Raw genomic sequence first — 6,098 nt, forward strand, 5'->3', positions numbered from 1 at the left:
ATGTTCGGCAGCCAACAGAGTAAGCCTTCAGTTATTGGTTATGTTGATTCGGACTATGCATGAGACTTAGATAATAGAAGGTCCACAACTGGGTTTGTCTCACCCTTGCAGCTGGACCAATTATGTGGAGATCATCAGTTCAATCTGTTGTTGCTATGTCCACAACTGAAGCAAAGTACATGGCACCTGGTGAAGCTTCTAAGGAAGCCCTATGGCTTATGGGGCTGGTAAATGAGTTAGGCATTGAGCAAGATGGAGTTCCGCTGCATTGTGACAGCCAGTGTGCTATCTTCTTGGCAAAGAACCAAGTGTATCATGCTAGGACCAAACATATTGATGTGAGATTTCACAAGATCAAAGAGTTGGTTACTTCTGGGCAAATATTGTTGTAGAAGGTTCACACTTTAGAAAATGCAGCTGATATGTTAACCAAGTCGGTTACCATGAACAAGTTCAGGCATTGCTTGAGCTTGATGAACATTCACTGATGCTAGACTTTGGAGCGCCCTCAACTCAATGGCAGAAGATGGAGATGATGATATTCGTCAAAGTGGAGATTGTTGTGCAATGACTCATATCTCTAGATAACAACAATACAAGTTATGGGCTTGAGCTGATGTAAATTAGTTGGGGTAGAGGGCTATATATTTATGTTATGTAAACCTAATGTAATAAGGAGAATAATAGTCAAACACAAACCCTTATTCTCTAATAATATATAGTGGTAGTCTCTCAACGCTTCCGAGGACGTAGGCACAATTGACCTAACCGCGTTACTAAATCTCTTATATTATTCTCTTTTCTCTATACTTTTTACTATTTTATTGCTCGCTTGTTCTCATCAGACTACATAAATCAAACAAGATTTGAAGACCTAACCAATTCAAAATGTTTTCATTAGCATCAATGAGAATTTCTCTGTCTCTCTTCTTTGCTTTAGAAAGGTTGGTATAATTTTTATGTACAAATAATGGTGCTGATTATAAGATACAAATTTCCATTCACCAATCAACCAAAACATTTACTGACTTTTACAGCTAGTGGTTCATCTTCCCAGTTTTAAATTTCCATGAACATCATTTGTGTCTTACTTAATTAACCCTGCAAAAAAAATTGATGTTCAACCATTAGTCTATCATATATAATTGAAGACATTCCTTTTCACTTCAAAGAAATATATATATATATATATATATATATATATATTTCTTTGAAGTGAAAAGGAATGTCTTCATTATGTTACTGTATTATCCATCATTCATTTATAATCATCATTAACTTTTAAATACAAGTAATACAAATAATTGGTAAATGATATACTCACTATGTATAAATCTTTACATCAGTGCATAGAATTTTCACTTAAACAATAACACAATTAGATAAATGCAACAATATCAAAATATTTTATAATTTTATGTGACTAGCTACAATGACCAAATCTTGAGGACAACCAAATCTTAATTATTTTAAAAAAACAAAATGTTGAGAAAAGGTATCATATCTAAATGACTAAATCCTTTTTAATCTTTTCTATTTATCACAACTTTTTTTCTTCATGCTTTGCCCGGTTAGAGCAATCACAATGGTTGTTTTTAACGGAATAAGAACATTCTAACTCTATTCTCCATTGTGTTATTTTTATTTTCTTCTTTTTGTTCTTAAACAAGAACAATTCTTGGTTGTTCTTACCAAAGGAAAAGTGAAGAGAGATAGATGTTGTGAGAAAAATGTAGATGTTGTGAGACCCAAATAAGAATAAGAATGATGTTTGCTATTGTAGAAAAAATATAAACTATTCTTATTTTATGAGAAATTGTAATAAATTATAAAATAATATGTGAGACACAAATAAAAATAGAAATATTATTTGTCATTGTGATTGCACTTATAAAAAAAATAATTTGCAACTAGATAGGTAACCATGATTTTACTTCTAGATGACAATGTTATTTGCCGCTAACATATGTTATATTAATTAATAATGCGACCTTGATGACAATGTCACTAACATCGACATCTAACTCATGTCATATTAATCAATGATGTGACCATTACTAACTATATATATATATGATGGTGAAATATCATTGGTAATGATGACTATTAGCTAAAATATGGAACGAAAATAAAAATAATTAGGTAATAAAATCAAAATGTAGATGGACTAAACATATTTAAGCCATTTTTAATACTAAAAGTGAATTGAATTTTCTTACTTGGAGCAATCCATGCTATCAGAGATGGGAAAACTGAGAGAGGTGTTACACATAGGGGGAAGATCTTGTATTTTTGATGGGTCCAATGATGGTGTCACCCCTTCACCATGACCTGAATGCACCAACAAATGATCCTTGGGCCTGTTCTATATTTGGCTAATATGTTAAGCTTCACTACATGTTGGCAGCATCTTCTTGAAGGTCTACCAAAATTTGGATCCCCCACCAAGAATCCCAAGCAATATGGAAAATATTCAAATATACGCTCACAGACAGAGTTTGCAGCAGGTAGCACTTGTGTTGAATGAACTATGTCTAGCATAAAAATTAGACACAATGCTAACATGAAGGTACACAAAATATGTAGCATACTCATTGTATGGGTTAATGCTAATTTCATGGCTTTCAGTTTTATAACTTAAGTATATCTAAGTTATATTCTAAACGGGCTGAGATTCTCCCAATAGTGAAGAATCAAGTCCAATATATTTCATGGCTTACATTTCTATAAATTAGTAGAAAACTACATTTAATCATACATGCCACATTTATGTTCCTTAAATTCCTCAAATCCGTTGAATTGTATTGTTGCACAAGCAATAACTCTGTTTTTAAATTTTCTTGGATTACTTAGAGACTAATGATCTCGTGGACATTATTAAATGCCTATGCAAATAATTCTCAATAATGATTTTTCCATGCACATATTTAAGACTTTGTTTGATTGATAAGAGAAAATAAGAAGAGAGAAATAGATAAGAAAGAAAAATGTAAGAAAGAGAAAGATGAGAAATAGAGTAATTTTTGTGATGTTTGGTATATGAGAAGAATGAGAGAAAATGAATAGAAAAAAATATTTTTTTCTCTTTCTCTTTTGTTTGGATAGAAAATGAGAAGAAAGTGATATTGTTCAAATTACAAAAATGTATCTAGAATAAAGAAAAGAGACATGAAAATGTTATTTTATTATTAATTAAAAATAAATGTTATAAATTTTATTATAATTTTAATTAACATTTTCAATTGATACGATTGTGACATCTCTCTTTCTCTTCTTACTTTCTCCTCATAAGTGGAGAAAAAGAAATTTTGTAATTTTGTGGGTACATTCACTCTTTTTCTCTTTCCCTTCTTTCTCCACTCTCAACCAAAGGGGTAAATTTCTCATTTCTCTTTTACCTCTCTCTCCTTCTTTTCTCTCTTCTCTAACATAACCCAACCAAAGTCAACCTAAGTGACTGAAGCAGTGTTCACTTACACCAACACACATTGATGCAAAACACTGTCTTATGTGCCATAATCCAAAGAAGGAAAAAATGTCACTGTTGTGTGCACCGTATGCTTGCTTTGCTGATTTTGCAGATCCATGTTAGGTATAAACCACAAAGCATTCCATAATTTCCTGAACAATGTGGGGCATAAAAAAGGGGGACCATGAACTTGTATGGAATTCAGGGAGTTATGAGTGATTTATTCTCAGCATAATCCACAAATATTATTGGGATTCTAGATCTGGATAGGACCAAACTACCAATAATTTAACATTCATGCCCATTTGGGCATTTTGTTTGACATTCTTTAACATTCTTTACTAATAAATAATTGAACTTAAGGAGTTGGTGAATGATTTTTTTTGTAAGAAAGGGTATTTATCATATTTTTTGGATAAAGAACTAGTCCTTTTCGGGGTGCGTGAATATTCCTAATAAGTATTGTTATCAAGAATTGAAATTTTGACCTTTTGGTTATTCCAATAATCTAATGGATGTTATACTACTAGACTATCATCTTGTTGATGGTTGGTGAATAATTGATTGTAATGTAGGCTGATCTGCTGATAGGAATGCTAAAGATTAGTTTAAACAAATAATGTTAGGTGCAAGGCTAGAGATTGACACAACTTAGACAAGAGAGAAATGTAGATAGAGTAATGATATCAAACATGATCGTTTGTCCCATGTTTTTCCACTTTCTATATCTCAGACGAATCAAAGTTTGACAACAAATAAAAAGTCACATCACTTTAATTTTATTTTATAAAAATAATATATTAATATCTACATGTCAAAATTTAAGTGGACGAGGGAGGGAATATGATATGAATTAGGGACACAAAATCTTTATTCGTAATGATATATCCTCTTACTAAACCTTTATTGAGATATCTCACTTGTAAACTAATCATGAATGAATAAAATATGACTTATGATATATATTACTTTCATATGAATATAACTTTATGTAGGAGAATATATGATTTTCTATGTAAATATTCAATCTTATCATTTCATATTTTTTCCTTGAAATAGAAATGTTTGGTTTTAACTTTAAATGAACACATAACATTAACTTAGCAAGGAAGGAATAATAAACTTAAATCTTGGGAATACTTATTCTTAGATGACTTTTTAGCTATGACTACTTAAATAGTTAACTTTGTAGCAATGCTTGTGGAAATATAATGATTAATTACAAAGAATAAAAAGATTATTTTCCTTTTCAAGTCAGAAATATTTGTATTTCATTTCTTCTTTTCCTCCTCATTACACAAAATATGCTAGTACCATGTACCATTCTTTGTTTAAGGGTAGTGTACAAAGCAGAATGGGACAATAACGAAATTTTCCTTAATAAGCCCTAACAAACAAAACAACATTACCATTATACTAACTTCAGTCTCATGATTTGACTAAAGTAGGGTAAAAATTCTCTTACGAGAGGACACTTGTCCATTCTTTGATTATCACTGTCTTTGTTGTCTACTATACAAAATCCCAGTCTTTTTGTTTCTACTTTCATGTTCGCATTTAAACAATATTGTGTTTGGAGAAGATAAGAGATGTAAGAAAAGTAAAGGAAAGTTTTATTCATTGATTGATTTTTAGAATTACAAAAAATGAATTGCGTATATACACAATACCTTGCAAGACAAGTAAAGCAACCAACTTAACTAATTTCAAACTAACTAAGTAACACATGCTATTAAAACAATAAGCATGTGCTAAATGTGCTATTAAGAGCTCTACTCTATCCATCATTCAAGACCCAAGTGGACCTAAGGAACATGTGAATTGTGAAGTCCAAATGTTTTTGGTCCATCGAGCCAAGGCACATGATGCACAAGGCTGACCGAGATTGATGCATCATTTTGTTTCTGTCTTGATCAAGTTTGGTGCACATCTTTTCTTGCTTCATGCCTTAAGTCTGGTGCATAGCTTTCCTACTCCAAGCTTGATAAGTTGATGTGTTGCTCCCTCAACCAAGAATGCTTGATGCTTAATCTGCAAACATAGAAATAAACTACAGTAGTAACATGATCAATGTATTATGAATAGATTAATGTAATTCCATAAACAATGTTCTTTCAGCTACATGCATCACGTCATAAATTTATATATCTATTCCATGGGCAGCTAAAAGAAGGAGATTAGAGATCTTGTCAGAAAGTATAATCCCGATTTTTTATGCATACAAGAGACAAAGATTCAGTATATAGACTCTAAACTTTGTTCTACTTTGTGGGGCAGTGATGATTTTGACTAAGCTTTCAAACCAGCGGAAGGCTTTTCAGGTGGTATTTTGAGCTTGTGGAATAAGGTTAATTTTGTCATTGAAGATGTGACATATGGGACAAACTTTGTGTCAGTCAAAGGAAAATGAGCATTGCATAGGGAAGTCTCTCACATTATGAATGTGTACTCTCCTTGTGATTTGGAGGGGAAACATTTATTCTAGGAGGAAGCCAAGAATGTTTGGTAGGTAACTCTAATGATTTATGGTGGCTGGTGGGTGGTTTCAATGTAGTCTTACGTCTGGATGAAAGAAAAGGTACAAGCTCTCATTTTGTAAGAAGTGAATGTGAAGAATTCTCTCAAGCTA

General features: G+C 31.9%; 1 long non-coding RNA gene across 1 annotated transcript; it reads right to left on the reverse strand.

Annotated features, from left to right (window-relative positions):
• Positions 1 to 864: 864 nt before the first annotated feature.
• On the reverse strand, positions 865 to 2,439 carry LOC109341125. The gene is made up of 2 exons (XR_002106897.1): positions 2,220 to 2,439; positions 865 to 1,101 (listed from the first exon to the last, which is right to left on the reverse strand). It is a non-coding gene; the product is annotated as an uncharacterized LOC109341125 (long non-coding RNA).
• Between the last annotated feature and the right edge of the window lie 3,659 nt (positions 2,440 to 6,098).

This window comes from Lupinus angustifolius, unplaced genomic scaffold (assembly GCF_001865875.1).
Source record: "Lupinus angustifolius cultivar Tanjil unplaced genomic scaffold, LupAngTanjil_v1.0 Scaffold_371, whole genome shotgun sequence".
Taxonomy (NCBI): Eukaryota; Viridiplantae; Streptophyta; class Magnoliopsida; order Fabales; family Fabaceae; genus Lupinus; species Lupinus angustifolius.